Source organism: Bufo bufo, chromosome 6 (assembly GCF_905171765.1).
Source record: "Bufo bufo chromosome 6, aBufBuf1.1, whole genome shotgun sequence".
In the NCBI taxonomy this organism is placed as follows: Eukaryota; Metazoa; Chordata; class Amphibia; order Anura; family Bufonidae; genus Bufo; species Bufo bufo.
Genome location: NC_053394.1, coordinates 186,392,432 through 186,409,193, shown reverse-complemented (window position 1 = coordinate 186,409,193; position 16,762 = coordinate 186,392,432). Strand labels below are relative to the sequence as shown.

Here is a 16,762-nt window from a genome sequence, read left to right as displayed (position 1 = left end):
AAGAACAGAGACCAACGAGCCTGACGGGGATTTAATCTCTGAGCCGACTGGAGTTAAGCCAGGTTCTTGTGGTCTGTGAAGATGTACACAGGATGTGTGGCGCCCTCGAGTAAATGTCTCCATTCCTCCAGTGCCAATTTATTAGCCAGCAGTTCCCTGTCCCCAATGGAGTAATTTCTCTCTGCGGAAAAGAATGTTTTAGAAAAGAAGCCACAAGTTGAAGTCTTGCCCCGGGAAGACTTCTGGGTGAGGACAGCTCCGGCTCCCACCGAGGAGGCATCCACTTCAAGAGAGAAGGGCTTGGTGGAAATTGGTCTAGAGAGAACGGGTGCAGAGGCAAAGGCGGATTTCAGGGACTGGAAGGCTTCCTTGGCTTGGGAAGGCCAGGATTTGGGGTTAGCTCCTTTTCTAGTGAGGGCCACGATAGGAGCTACCAGAGTGGAATAGTGAGGGATGAATTGCCTGTAGTAATTCGCAAAGCCCAGAAATCTTTGTATGGCTCGGAGACCAGAGGGACGTGGCCAATCCAGAACCGCCGAGAGTTTGGCTGGGTCCATTTGAAGTCCTTGGGCTGAGATAATGTAACGCAGGAAAGGCAGGGAGGTCCGTTCAAAAATAAATGTTTCAAGTTTAGCGTACAGGCGATTTCTCCTAAGACGAGTAAGAACTTGTTGCACATGGACCCGGTGTTGATCCAAATTGGAGGAAAAGATGAGGATATCATCCAGGTATACGACCACGCAGGTGTAAAGTAAGTCCCTGAAAATATCATTGACGAATTCCTGGAAGACAGCAGGTGCGTTGCAGAGGCCGAAGGGCATCACCAAATACTCGAAATGGCCGTCCCTTGTGTTAAAGGCGGTCTTCCATTCGTCTCCCTCACGGATACGGATCAGATTATAGGCCCCTCGAAGGTCCAATTTAGTGAAGATCTTAGCCCCTCGGAGACGATCAAATAGCTCAGAGATTAGAGGCAGAGGGTAACGGTTCTTGATGGTAATTTTATTAAGACCTCTGTAGTCAATGCAGGGGCGGAGGGAGCCGTCTTTTTTAGTCACGAAGAAAAAACCGGCCCCAGCAGGAGAAGATTTTCTTATGAATCCTCTCTGTAGGTTCTCACGTATATAGTCGGACATGGCAAGAGTCTCAGGAGGTGAGAGAGGATAAATTCTGCCCCGAGGTGGAGTAGAACCGAGTATCAGATCGATCGGGCAATCATAGGATCGGTGAGGAGGAAGAACCTCAGCTTGTTTCTTGCAGAAGACATCCGTGAAGGAATGGTATGGCTTGGGCAGCCCAGAAGGAGGAGAAACTTGCGGGTTCTGTTTGACCAGAGCAGGCTTGAGACAGCGGTCCGAACAGGAGGAGCCCCAATGCAGGATCTCACCGGTGGACCAATTCAGGACAGGGCTATGACGTTGAAGCCACGGCAGACCCAGGAGGAGTTCGGAGGAACAGAAGGGAAGGACAAAGAATTCTAAAGTCTCGGTATGAAATATTCCGATGTCCATCTGCAGAGGCTGGGTACGGAACTGCACGGTGGCTGAGAGTCTCTCTCCGTTAACAGTAGAAATGAAAAACGGCTTGGGTAGATGGATTACTGGAATACGGTACTTGTCAACCAAGGAGGCGTGAATGAAGTTGCCAGCTGAACCGGAATCCAAGAAGGCGGCTGCGGAGAAAGAGGACTTGGAAGAGATGATCAACTGCACGGGTATGATGAGACGTGGAGAGGAAGAATCCACACCTAGCAACGCCTCTCCCACGCTTACTAGGTGCGAGCGTTTCCCGAATGCGGTGGACGGAGAGGACAATCTCTAAGGAAGTGCTCGGTACTGGCACAGTACAGACACAGGTTCTTGTTTCTGCGGCGGCTTCGTTCTTGCGGAGTCAAGCGTGACCGATCCACCTGCATGGCTTCCACGGCGGAAAACCCAGTAGCGGGTTGAGGTGGATGCGGAAAAACGGGAGCCAGACGAGGAAAGCGTCTAGGACGAGCTTTTTCCTTTTCAAGGAGGAGTTCCTCTTGTCTTTCGGCGAAACGTTTGTCTATCCTAGTGGCCAGCAAGATGAGATCACTAAGAGTGGAAGGAAGCTCACATGCAGCCATAACGTCCTTTACTTCACTGTTAAGTCCTTTCTTGAAGGTGGCGCAAAGGGCTTCATTGTTCCAGTTCAGCTCAGAGGCCAGGGTGCGGAACTGAATGGCATAGTCTCCCACGGAAGAACCTCCTTGGGTCAAATTTAGTAGGGCAGTCTCTGCGGAGGTAACCTGGGCAGGCTCCTCAAAAACATTCCGGAACTCTAGGCAGAAGCTCTGGACGGAAGCAGTGGCAGGATCTGCGCGGTCCCATAGTGGTGTAGCCCAGGCCAGGGCCTTCCCGGACAGTAAACTGAGAATAAAGGCTACCTTGGCTCGCTCAGAAGGAAACTGGTCGGACAGAAGCTCGAGGTGGAGAGAGCACTGCGACAAGAACCCACGGCACTGCTTAGGATCTCCATCATATTTGTCTGGTAAGGACAAACGGATTCTGGAACCGGTGGTAACTGCAGGCGGAGGTGATGCAGCAGGAGCAGACGGAGGTGCTGGCTGTTGCAGAGTAGGCAGGAGCTGCTGCAACATAGCGGTCAGCTGGGCCAGCTGTTGACCCTGTGGGCCACAATGGTGGTGAGGTCCTCCAGGCTTGGCAGGGGAACATCAGCGGGATTCATGGCCGGATCTTACTGTCACGAACCGGCAGGACAGGTAGTGAATCCTCTGGACCAGAGAGGCGATGGCGCGGGTTGTACTAGAGGACCGGTTCTAAGCTGTTACTGGTCTTCACCAGAGCCCGCCGCAAGGCGGGATGGATTTGCCGCGGTGGTAACTACCAGGTCGTGTCCCCTATTAACAACTTGACCTCTCTGGCAGCTGATTAGGCGTTGTACACAGGGAGAATGTAAGAGCGTAGTCGGAAGTAGCAGCGGTCAGGGCAGGCGGCAAAGGTTCAAAGGCGAGTGGACGGTAGCAACGGGTACGGCAACAGGTAAGGCAAACTAACATCGTAGGGAACGCTTTCTCTGAGGCACAAGGCACAAAGATCCGGCAGAAGGCTGTGGGAGGAGAAGGTATAAATGGGCAGTGCACAGGTGTCAGCACTGCCTCTCAAACCTTAACCCTTAATAACCCCTCAATTACAATCACTGGTGCACTGGTCCTTTGAATCTAAGAGTCCCGGCGCGCGCGCGCCCTAGAGGACGAGGACGCACACGCCGAGACGCTGGAGTGCTGCCTGGGGGCATACGCTGTGAGCGCTCCGAGGCCAGCAGGGGACCCGGAGCGCTCAGCGTAACAAGGCCATTCTGAGATTGTTTTTTCGTCACATATTGTACTTCATGACACTGGTAAAATGAAGTAAAAAAAAAACTTTTTTATTTATAAAAAAATAAAAAATTTACCAAAATTTGTAAAAATTTGCTTATTTCCAAGTTTCAATTTCTCTACTTTTATAATACATAGTAATACCTCCAAAAATAGTTATTACTTTACATTCCCCATATGTCTACTTCATGTTTGGATCATTTTGGGAATGATATTTAAATTTTTGGGGATGTTACAAGGCTTAGAAGTTTAGAAGCAAATCTTGAAATTTTCAAAAACCCAATTTTTAGGGACCAGTTCAGGTCTGAAGTCACTTTGCGAGGCTTACATAATAGAAACCACCCAAAAATGACCCCATTCTAGAAACTACACCCCTCAAGGTATTCAAAACTAATTTTACAAACGTCGTTAACCCTTTAGGTGTTCCACAAGAATTAATGGAAAATAGAGATACAATTTCCAAATTTCACTTTTTTGGCAGATTTTCCATTATAATAATTTTTTTCCAGTTACAAGGCAAGGGTTAACAGCCAAACCAAACTCAATATTTATGGCCCTGATTCTGTAGTTTACAGAAACACCCCATATGTGGTTGTAAACCGCTGTATGGGCACACGACAGGGCGCAGAAGGAAAGGAATGCGATACGGTTTTTCGAAGGCAGGTTTTGCTGGAATGTTTTTTTGACACCATGTCCCATTTGAAGCCCCCCTGATGCACCCCTAGAGTAGAAACTCCATAAAAAAAGACCCTATCTAAGAAACTACACCCCATTAAGGTATTCAAAACTGATTTTACAAATGTCGTTAACCCTTTAGGTGTTCCACAAGAATCAATGGAAAATAGAGATACAATTTCAAAATTTCACTTTTTTGGCCGATTTTCCATTTTAATAATTATTTTCCAGTTACAAAGCAAGGGTTAACAGCCAAACCAAACTCAATATTTCTGGCCCTGATTCTGTAGTTTACAGAAACACCCCATATGTGGTTGTAAACCGCTGTATGGGCACACGACAGGGCGCAGAAGGAAAGGAATGCGATACAGTTTTTCGAAGGCAGGTTTTGCTGGAATGTTTTTTTGACACAATGTCCCGTTTGAAGCCCCCCTGATGCACCCCTCGAGTAGAAACTCCAAAAAAGTGACCCCATTTTAGAAACTACTGGATAGGGTGGCAGTTTTGTTGGTACTAGTTTAGGGTACATATGATTTTTGTTTGCTCTATATTACACTTTTTGTGAGGCAAGGTAACAAGAAATAACTGTTTTGGGACCGTTTTTATTTTTTGTTATTTACAACATTTATCTGACAGGTTAGATCATGTGATATTTTTATAGACCAGGTTGTCACGGATGCGGCGATACCTAATATGTATACTTTTCTTTTATTTATGTAAGTTTTACACAATGATTTCTTTTTTAAAACAAAAAAAATCATGTTTTAGTGTTTCCATAGTCTGAGAGCCATAATTTTTTCAGTTTTTGGGCGATTACCTTGGGTAGGGTATGATTTTTGCGGGATGATATGACGGTTTTATTGGCACTATTTTGGGGTGCGAGTGACTTTTTGATCGCTTGCTATTACACTTTTTGTGATGCAAGGTGACAAAAAATTGCTTTTTTTACACCGTTTTTTTTTTTTTTACGGTATTCACCTGAAGGGTTAGGTCATGTGATATTTTTATAGAGCAAGTTATTACGGACGCTGCGATACCTAATATGTATACTTTTTTTTATTTATGTAAGTTTTACACAATGATTTCATTTTTGAAGCAAAAAAATCATGTTTTAGTGTTTCCATAGTCTGAGAACCATAATTCTTTCTTTTGGGCGATTACTTTAGGTAGGGTATGATTTTTGCGGGATGAGATGACATTTTTTTTGGCACTATTTTGGGGTGCATATGACTTTTTGATCGCTTGCTATTACACTTTTTGTGATGTAAAGTGACAAAAAATGGTTTATTTAGCACAGTTTTTATTTTTTATTTTTTACGGTGTTCATCTGAGGGGTTAGCTCATGTGATATTTTTATAGAGCCGGTCGATACGGACGTGGCGATACCCAATATGTACACTTTTCTTTTATTTATGTAAGTTTTACACAATAATATCATTTTTGAAACAAAAAAAATGATGTTTTAGTGTCTCCATATTCTGAGCCATAGTTTTTTTATTTTTTGGGCTATTGTCTCAGGTAGGGGCTCTTTTTTTGCAGGATGAGGTGACGGTTAGATTGGTACTATTTTGGTGGGCAAACGCCTTTTTGATCGCTTGCTGTTGCACTTTTTGTGATGGAAGGTGACAAAAAATGGTTTATTTAGCACAGTTTTTATTTTTAATTTTTTACAGTGTTTATCTGAGGTGTTAGGTCATGTGATATTTTTATAGAGCCGGTCGATACGGACGCGGCGATACCTAATATGTATACTTTTCTTTTATTTATGTAAGTTTTACACAATAATATCATTTTTGAAGCAAAAAAAATGATGTTTTAGTGTCTCCATATTCTGAGCCATAGTTTTTTTTATTTTTTGGGCGATTGTCTCAGGTAGGGGCTCTTTTTTTGCAGGATGAGGTGACGGTTAGATTGGTACTATTTTGGTGGGCAAACGCGTTTTTGATCGCTTGCTGTTGTACTTTTTGTGATGGAAGGTGACAAAAAATGGTTTATTTAGCACAGTTTTTATTTTTTATTTTTTACAGTGTTTACCTGAGGGGTTAGGTCATGTGATATTTTTATAGAGCTGGTCGATTAGGACGCGGCGATACCTAATATGTATACTCCCCCCCCCCCCCTATTTTTAACTTTATTTGGGGAAAATGACGTTTTTGTTTATTTTACTTTTTTGGGGGGGGGGGGGGACTTAATTTTTAAAACTTTTTTTTAACAAATTTTTTTTTCCCACTTTGGGATTTCAACTTTTGGGGGTCTAATCCCTTTTACAATGCATTCCAAAACTTCTGTATTGGAATGCATTGGCTGTATGAGTAATACTGTGTGTATTACTCATACAGCTTCCTGCCTGTGAGATCCAGGGGGCTGGATCTCACAGGCTCGTCACCGGAAGGCAGCGTGATGCCTTCCTTAGACATCGCGCTGCCTTCCATGCCATCGGGGACCCGATGGCACCGCCGATCATAGCCACAACCGCAGGTAAAAGCCGCAAACCGCAGGTCTGAATTGACCTGCGGTTTGCGGCGATCGCAGACACGGGGGGGGTCACGGGATCCCCCCCGGCATTGTGACAGGATGCCCGCTGAATGATTTCAGCCGGCATCCTGTCACAATTAACCCCCGCCGCGCCGGGGGTTTAAACTTAGGACGTACCGGTACGCCCTGAGTCCTTAAGGATTCGGGAAATAGGGCGTACCGGTACGCCCTAAGTCCTTTAGGGGTTAAAACCCAAATAATTGTGAATAATGGTATGCCAAATGAAGTCCATTTGTCCAATGACCTAGAGCGCCAACAATTAAAAGAAGTTCTCTTAGAATTCATGGATATCTTTGCTAAAGATTTCTTTGATTGTGGTCTGACTGACATACACATTACCAGGATTCAGACTGAGGCCTAGTTCACACGAACGTGTGTGATCCGTGGCCGTATTGCGGCCGGCAGATTGCGGGCCGCAATACACGGCCACAGTTCCGTGTGCATTCCGCATCACGGATGCGGACCCATTCACTTCAATGGGTCCGCAAATCCGGAATTGCGGAACGGCCGCACGGAACGGGACCCCTCGGAAGCACTACGGAGTGCTTCCGTGGAGTTGCGTCCCGTACTTCCGTTCTGCAAAAAGATAGAACATGTCCTATCTTTTTGTGGAACGGGCGGATCGCGGACCCATTAAAGGCAATGGGTCCGCGATCCGATGCGGCTGACCTACGGTCGGCGATCGTGCATTACGGCCCGCAATTTGCACGTGCACGGGTCACACGCGTTCGTGTGAACTCGGCCTGATCCTGAGGCACCTCCTGTTTATATCAAGCAATATCGTCTTCCACTAGCTTGTTACGACTCATTAGCGGAAATAATCCGAAATCTCAAGGAGAGAGGTATTATAAGACCGGTGCACAGTTCTTATAACAATCCTATCCTTGGAATTCTTAAACCGAATGGTCAATAGTGTTTATGTGCTGATCTCCGGCAGCTCAATAAACGAGTATATATGTCCGGCTGGCCCGTGCCATATATAGACCAATGCTTGGTACAAATGCAAGACTCCAGGATCTTTACCACATTAGATTGCGCTCAAGGGTTTTGGACTAGCAAGGTAAGTCCTGAAGACCAACATAAATTGGCATTTACCTTTGGTAAGGAACAGTTTGCCTGGACCAGAATACCGTTTGGATACATAAACTTAGGTCATGAATTTGCGGTGTTTTTACATAAGGCTATGCCTGATGCCACGGAAAGAGGAAGCTTGATGTACGTGGATGACATTTTGATGAAAAGTACCTAATTTGACCAGCATATCCAAGAGATTAGGCATGTGCAGAGGCAGGTGTGAAAATTTCTTTACAGAAAGCCCAGTGGTGTCGAACCAAGGTCAATTTCCTTGGACATGAGGTTACCTCTGAAGGCCTGAATCCCCTAATGGGAAAAGATGGAGACTGTAATGAAATCTAAAACGCCTACCAATATCAGTGAACTGAGGTCATTTTTGGGTATGATGAATTACTCACGTAAGTTCATTGAGAACTATGCAGAGATCAGTCAACCGTTATTAACTCCTTCCCGACTGTAATCCGTTTATATACGTGATATTTGCACATGCCCCGTGCAGCTACCGCATGTATAAACGTCAAGCCAGCTCTTTAATCCAAGCGCTGCAAAGCTGTCACGGACAGCATACAGTCTAGTAATGTCGGATCGATTGCCGGCAAGGGGCCACTCTGATTGGTCCCTTGCCGGCAATCGATCTGATTGTTTAGTCTATGCAGACTAACCAATCGGATCGCGGCAGTGCTAAAATGCCGGTTTCAGGCTCTGATCTGCACTCTGCAGATCAGAGCCTGAAATCAGGTAGTGTCCTCGTGCCCCCCGATCTGTGCGCCTCCAAGCCCCTCCCTTGTCCCCGCCTGCCCCTTATGAAGTTCCCCCCGCTCCCATCCACATTCCTGCAGCCTGCCCTGATGCGGTCCGCCCCCTCCCCGCCCCATACATTCCTCCTCCCCATTTGCGCTGCCTCAGCCTCCCTCAATGCTGGCCATACCCCCCCAACCCCCACGTTCCCCTTTTCAAGGCTGCCCCCTGCTGTGTGTGATGGCGGCGGCTCCATTCCTGAGCCGCCGCCATCAGCAGAGAGTGTCAGCTCTATGCTGACACTCTGCTGTAACCCCATAGATGCCGCGGCAGCGGCATCCATGGGGTTAATAGAGGGAGGGGGCTCCCTCTCTCCACCATCGGGGCTGCCGCGCTGCGATGGCAGCTCCCATTGGTTGCCATGGCAACCGGACGCTTTGCAAAAGAAAGCATAAAAAAAACTATAGTTCTTAGAAAATTGAGACACTAAAACATAATTTTTTTAATTTAAAATATGCTATTATTGTGTTAAAGTGAAAAAAAAAAAAGTGTACATATTAGGTATCGCCGCATCCGTAATAACCTGCTTGATAAAAATATCACATGACCTAACCCCTCAGGTGAACACCGTAAAAATTAAATAAACAGTGCCAAAAAAGCCATTTTTGTCACCTTACATCACAAAAAGTGCAACAGCAAGCGATCAAAAAGGCTTATGACCCCCAAAATAGTACCAATCAAACCGTCACCTCATCCCACAAAAGATGATTCCCTATTTAAGACAATTTTGGTTTCAGAAATGCTATTATTGTGTAAAACTTAAATAAATAAATAAGAAAAAGTATACATATTAGCTATTGCCACGTCCGTAACGATCTGCTCTATAAAACTGCCACATGACCTAACCCCTCAGATAAACGCTGTAAAAATAAATAAATAAAAACTGTTCCAAAACAGCCAATTTTTTGGTTACCTTGCCCAAAAAGTGTAATAATGAATGATCAAGAAATCCTATGTACCCAAAAATGGTACCAATAAAAACCTCAACTCCTTCTGCAAAAAATGAGCCCCTGCACAAGACGATCGGCAGAAAAATAAAAAACATATGGCGTTCAGAAAATGGACACACAAAAACATAATTTCTTTTTCAAAAATACTTTATTATGTAAAACTGAAACAAACAAACAAAGAAAGTAGACATATTTCATATCATTGCGTCCGTAACAACCTGCTCTATAAAAATAGCACATGATCTACCCTGTCAGATTAATCTTGTAAAAAAAAAATAACTGTGCCAAAACAGCCATTTTTCAGTTACCATGCCTCACAAAAAACTTAATATAGAGTAATTAAAAATCATATGTACCCCAAAATAGTACCCATAAAACTGGCACCTTATCCCCTAGTTTCCAAAATAGGGTCACTTTTTGGGAGTTTCTACTGTATGGGTGCATCAGGGGGGCTTTAAATGGGACATGGCATCTGTGGGGTGTTTCTGTAAACCGCAGAATCAGGGTAATAAATATTGAGTTTTGTTTGGCTTTTAACCCTCAATGTGTTAAAGAAAAAAATAAAAATAAAATGGAAAATCTGCCCAAAAAGTGAAATTTTGAAATTTCATCTCGATTTCCCGTTAATTCTTGTGGAACACCTAAAGGGTTAACACAGTTTGTAAAATCAGTTTTGAGTAACTTGAGGGGTGTAGTTTCTACAATGGGGTCATTTATGGGGGGTTTCCACTATGTAAGCCCCACAAAGTGACTTCAGACCTGTACTGGTCCTTAAAAAGTGGGTTTTGGAAATTTTCTTAAAAATTTTAAGAATTGCTTCTAAACTTCTAAGCCTTCTAACGTCCTAAAAAAATTAAATTACATTTCCAAAATGATGCCAACATAAAGTAGACATACGGGAAATGTTAAGTAATAAATATTTTATTAGGTATGACTTAATGTTTTAGAAGCAGAGAAATCGAAATTTTGAAAATTGAGAATTTTTCTAAATTTTTGGTAAATTTGGGATTTTTTCATAAATAAAGGTGAAATATATTGACTCAAATTTATGACTATCATGAAGTACAATATGTCACAAGAAAACAATCTCAGAATGGCTTGGATAAATAAAAGTGTTCCAAAGCTATTACCACATAAAGTGACGCATGGGGCATCAATGACCCTTGGTCATGAAAGGGTTAACATTGTTAAAAAAAGGTGTACCATGGACATGGGGGGAGGATCAGGAACAAGCCATGACAGAGCTTAAAAGGAGACTCACCCAAGCCCCATGTCTAGCGTATCCCGAGGGGGGTAAACCCTTTTATCTGGAAACTGGTTTTACAGACCTTAGTATCAGTGCCGTCAAAAACAGGATAAATTGCATAAAGTTATTGCTTATGCAAGTAAGTCCCTGTCACCGGTAGAAATAAAGTTTAACGATTGTGAAAAAGCTTTATTAGCCACAGTCTGGGCACTTCAAAACTTTAGAGGTTTTATTCAGGGTGAGAAAATCATTGTTGAAACGGCCCACCAACCCCTACATACGTACAGAGTGAGACAATTAGGGATGGTAACTTGTCTAATAGCAGAATTACTGCTTGGACCTTGTCTTTACAAGGATGGCCGTTGGAAGTTTGGTATAAGCAAAATAAAAAGTGTCCAGCAGCCCAAGGACTCGCCGAACTTCATGATTGTGCAGCTCATTATCATAAAGAAGAGCTGGTAGATTATTTTCTAGAGGAACAAAAATCTTCCCCTTACAAAGTATATGATGAAGATAATTGTTCTCTACTCCCCTGTGTGTATATAGATGGTTGTGCTTATCACACTATGGTAGGGGATGAGAGAAAATTGGTGGCAGGAATTGGCATTACTTGGACAGATGAATTTCCTAATATTTCAGTGGGATACAGTATTGGTGCTAAAAGTAGCCAGGTAGCAGAATTAGCTGCTGTATACCAAACTGTTAAGATTGCTATAGAGAACAATATCAAAGAATAGTTATTGATTCAAATTATGTCCGGAACAGTTTTGTAGAATATATGCCCACATGGAAGAGGAATCACATGTTACGGTCCAACAATAAACCGGTGAAACATGCCAAGTTGTTTTGTGCCATAGATGAATTGGTCCAAGGTAATGGTTTAACCGTTTATTGGAAAAAGACTAAAGATCATTCCAAAACCCAGAATATAAAGAGGCTAATGACCTAGCTGATGAACTGGCTAAACAAGGAGCCATAAATGGTGACCACATGGATATAGATAATTTATTAGAGATGATTCCCATTGATGCTATCACTAGACAACAGGCTAAGGTCCAAACTGAAAATCGTGTAGCCCAATGGAGCCAACAATCTACCAGTGAGGATCTGATCAAAAGCCAGAAGGAAGATCTTATATTAGGAATCTTTTATAAACATATTGAGGATCCTAATAATAATCCCATATCGGAAGATGATTATGGCCAAAAGGAAGATCTACTTATGAATACCAAATCCCAATTTAGTATTCAAGATGGGTTATTGATGAGAACCTCTAAAAACGGTATTCAACAATGGGTAGTTCCCACTACGTTTAGAGGTTTGATGTTACAGCATGCCCATGGTGCGCCTACAGGTGGTCATCGTAGAGAGAAGATTACATATGAATTACTACATGATTATGCCTATTGGCCTCTGTCACGGTGAGGAGTGGGGGAAACCCTCCACCGTGCGATGTTAAAGAAACCCTCCACCGTGCGATGTTAAAGGGATAATGGGTCGCTGCTAGGCCAGGACAACAGGATCAGGGAGCAGGTCACCTCCTAAAGCGTCCCTAACTCTGAATCTGACTCCTAACCATATGAGCCAACCCAGATGGTAGGAGGGCTCATACTCCGGAACCTCGGGTCCCTACTAGCCCTCAGGAAATCCCTGGACTAGGAGCAGGGTAAGACGACCTGTTCCTCCACAACACGGACGAACAGGAATCTCACTGGCCAAGCTGCAAGGAAAGGGGGACATATACAGCATATGGCAATGGCAGGTAAGTGAAACCAGTACCACCACCTACCTGCCACAGACACACAGCCTGGAACCAATGCACAAGTGCTGATGTCCACTCCAACATAAAAGGACACAGCACACACCACACATCACACAGGAACCCAGGAAACCATAGCTGCAATAAGGTGAGACACCACAAGAACATAAACTTAACATCTTAACATCTTCTTAACATCTTAATTAACGTCTTCTTAACACCTTAACGTCTTCTTAACATCTTAACGTCTATGACCACAAGGGTGGCCCTCACTGGATAGATGGCATAAGAAGACCAGGAGGACGACTCCAGCATACAGCATGGCTGGAGTACCCCTCAGCTTCAGGCATCCAGCAGAAGCTAAATAGCCCAAGTAGCCACACCCACACAGACACACACTAGGAAGGGAGTTAACCCTTCCAACACCAGACAAGGTAAGGTAGCCACTTAAAGTGGAAGTGTACATACAACTTAATCCCGTGCACACCAAACAAAGAAAGTGCACACATAAAAACACACGTTGCAGAGGCAACCGCATGCATAGACAGCGAGCCGCCTAGCAACCAGCTCAGGCTACTCCACTGCCAACAACCTTATGTTGCCAGCGGCAACCACACGTGAGGCAACATACTAACAGCCCTCACCTGTGGTTGACAACAAGACCAGACCGCGGGCAACTGCATGCGGCTCAAGGAGTCACGACCATGACCATGGTCGTGACAGCCTCATATGTTGAAGGATGTCCAGATTTACTGTCAAGGTTGTTTGGTGTGTGCTACATTTCAACCTCAAGGTCCAACACATCGTGCTCTGCTTCAGAAAAAGGGTTTTTCATTACCATGGTCTGATATCCAAATAGATTTTATTGGTCCTGTTACCCGGTCGTCTCGAGGGAATAAATACATGTTGACAGTCACTTGCGTGGTTACCAAATATGTAGAGTGTCTACCGGCCAGCAATAACACAGCCGAGATCTGTGCCTTTTTGTTGATTAACCATGTATTTTCCAGATTTGGGTTACCATTAAGGATCGATTCAGACCGTGGATCACACTTTGTAAGTGAGGTAATGGCGAAGATGTGGAAGATCTTGGGGGCAAAACAGAGATTACATATTGCCTATCGTCCAGCATCTAGTGGATCCGTTGGGCATTATAACCAGTCTATTGTCAACATCAGGTAAAGACTGGGACATAAAGTTACCGTTAGTGCTCATGGCCATTAGAGCTACTCCAAGCACAGCTACCAAGATGTCGCCCTTCGAGCTGATGACGGGAAGAAGAATGATACTTCCGAAACATCTGTTGTATCGCACATCAGATCATAACCTGATCAATGCAGCCACGACACATCAGTATGTGGAGGACCTTCGTAAGTATCTTCAACATGTGTTTGCTTTCGCGCAGAAGAATCTTGGGAAAACCGCCGTAACAAGACTTATTACGATTTAAAGACCACCAAGAAGGAATATGAGGTAGGAGATAGAGTGCATATCTACAATTTTGCCCGGGATTGGGTAAAAGAGAGGAAATTCCTCCCATCAAGGAAAGGTCCTTATGACATCATTGATAAAATGTCACCTGTGGTATACAAGGTGAAAATTGATTAGAAAGCGGGGTTCATAGAGAAGTGGGTCCATGTGAATCAATTGCGGGTGTGTCACCCAAGGTCACAACTGAGAATCATAGAAGGTGATATTGAATAAGAGAATGAATAAGGATAGTCTGATTTCTCTCAGTTCACAGATGTTCCGATTTGGTGTTTCCTTGCAAAGTATTTTTCATAGCAACGCTAGGGAAACTGTATATATCAAAATATTAAATAATATGTATTCATACTCATTTTCTTTTATAGAAAAAGGACGGTTTGAACCAAGACATGATCCACCTCCACCGAGACGATGATGACAACCAAAGATGCAGCCGTTGTATGGATGGTGTTGATCCGTGACATCCCGTTCAAGACGGAACCTGTCAGCGAACCGGATCCTTCGGCAGGAATCATGCTACCGATGTTCCAGAATTCGTATTGACAGAGGAGAAGAATGTAAAGCCGAAAATCTTTGTGAAATTGGATCCAAGGACATTCACTGGATGAAGATACCGGATATCCCCATTTTAGCTTGGGAAAGGTACCAAATTGGTACATTGTGCATGGGAGCAAAGTCATAGCAATAAAAGCATGATTTGGTGCCAAGTTTTGCTTTTTCTTACATGCTAAAACCATTGGACACAGGACCTCTAAGATAATATACTTTTCCAGGATTAACTTTATGATACGACAAAAGACTCGGATGAAAAATTGATCTTGAAGAAGGGTCTTGAAAAAGACAAGACCCTTCTTCATCAGGATGGATGGAAAGGGGGTAACCTCTTTCAAAGTAAAATATATTGATAAACATGATAATTCTTCCGACCTTTTCCCAGTTAGGTCTTAAGGGGATCCTTGACTAATGTGGGAAGAAGGGGGGGGGATGGGATTTGTCAGAACTTTTGAATATAAAATAATTCATCATATATACAGTACAGACCAAAATTTGGACACACCTTCTCATTCAAAGAGTTTTCTTTATTTTCATGACTATGAAAATTGTAGATTCACACGGAAGGCATCAAAACTATGAATTAACACATGTGGAATTATATACATAACAAAAAAGTGTGAAACAACTGAAAATATGTAATATTCTAGGTTCTTCAAAGTAGACACCTTTTGCTTTGATTACTGCTTTGCACACTCTTGGCATTCTCTTGATGAGCTTCAAGAGGTAGTCACCTGAAATGGTTTTCACTTCACAGGTGTGCCCTGTCAGGTTTAATAAGTGGAATTTATTGCCTTATAAATGGGGTTGGGACCATCAGTTGCGTTGAGGAGAAGTCAGGTGGATACACAGCTGATAGTCCTACTGAATAGACTGTTAGAATTTGTATTATGGCAAGAAAAAAGCAGCTAAGTAAAGAAAAACGAGTGGCCATCATTACTTTAAGAAATGAAGGTCAGTCAGTCAGCCGAAAAATTGGGAAGACTTTGAAAGTAAGGGCTATTTGACCATGAAGGAGAGTGATGGGGTGCTGCGCCAGATGACCTGGCCTCCACAGTCACTGGACCTGAGCCCAATCGAGATGGTTTGGGGTGAGCTGGACCGCAGAGTGAAGGCAAAAGGGCCAACAAGTGCTAAGCATCTCTGGGAACTCCTTCAAGACTGTTGGAAGACCATTTAAGGTGACTACCTCTTAAAGCTCATCAAGAGAATGCCAAGAGTGTGCAAAGCAGTAATCAAAGCAAAAGGTGGCTACTTTGAAGAACCTAGAATATGACATATTTTCAGTTGTTTCACACTTGTTTGTTATGTATATAATTCCACATGTGTTAATTCATAGTTTTGATGCCTTCATAGTCATGAAAATAAAGAAAACTCTTTGAATGAGAAGGTGTGTCCAAACTTTTGGTCTGTACTGTATATATATATATATTATATATATACACTCACCTAAAGAATTATTAGGAACACCATACTAATACGGTGTTGGACCCCCTTTTGCCTTCAGAACTGCCTTAATTCTACGTGGCATTGATTCAACAAGGTGCTGATAGCATTCTTTAGAAATGTTGGCTGTCACGGAAGGTGTACAGAAAACAAGACAATGCAAAAGAATCTATGACTCACTGGATCCAAAACTAAGGAACAAAAGGGAGACCCCTGCATGAGACCTGGCACTCTCCCTGACTGCTCAGCCTATGCGAACACCCCAAAGGTGGATGGTCGCATATCCTCGTACCTCGACTATATAACACCTAAACACCGTACAATAGTGAGGGGACACGACCACCGGCTCCCTACACTAGACACGGAGGGGGTCAGGGTCATCTGAGATCCAGCAAACAGAAAATCACAAATAAATGTACAGCACTTATCTTGTAGAAGACTGGGAAATAGGAACAGCATGCACACACACTCCAGGAAGTTGTATAAGCCGCACACTAATGCATTATGGGGAGGAATTTAAAGGGATGCAATCAGTCCAACTACATGACAGCTGAGAGAGACTAACGAGATGAGGAACTGAAAACCAAAACAAAGAAAACTCAAGGAGGAGGTTCTGAAAGGCTTCTGTCAGAGCTTCTCAGCTGTCTGGTTGTGACAGTACCCCTCCCTCTACGAGTGGACTCCGGACACTCAGAGCCCACCTTCTCAGGATGGGACCTATGGAAAGCCCTGATGAGACGAGAGGCCTTAATGTCCGTCACTGGGACCCACATCCTCTCCTCAGGACCATAACCCTCCCAATGAACGAGGTACTGGAGAGAACCGCGGACAAGACGAGAATCCACAATCCTAGAGACCTGAAATTCAAGATTCCCATC

The 16,762-nt window shown here is 43.7% G+C and overlaps 1 protein-coding gene and 1 non-coding gene across 2 annotated transcripts in view; one reads left to right on the top strand and one right to left on the bottom strand.

Moving 5' to 3' along the window:
* Positions 1–16,762, bottom strand: part of UNC93B1 (unc-93 homolog B1, TLR signaling regulator) — a 143,187-nt gene that overhangs the window by 45,398 nt on the left and 81,027 nt on the right. The window lies entirely within an intron of this gene.
* Positions 8,618–8,703, top strand: LOC121006175. The gene has a single exon (XR_005780042.1). It is a non-coding gene; the product is annotated as a small nucleolar RNA SNORD71 (small nucleolar RNA).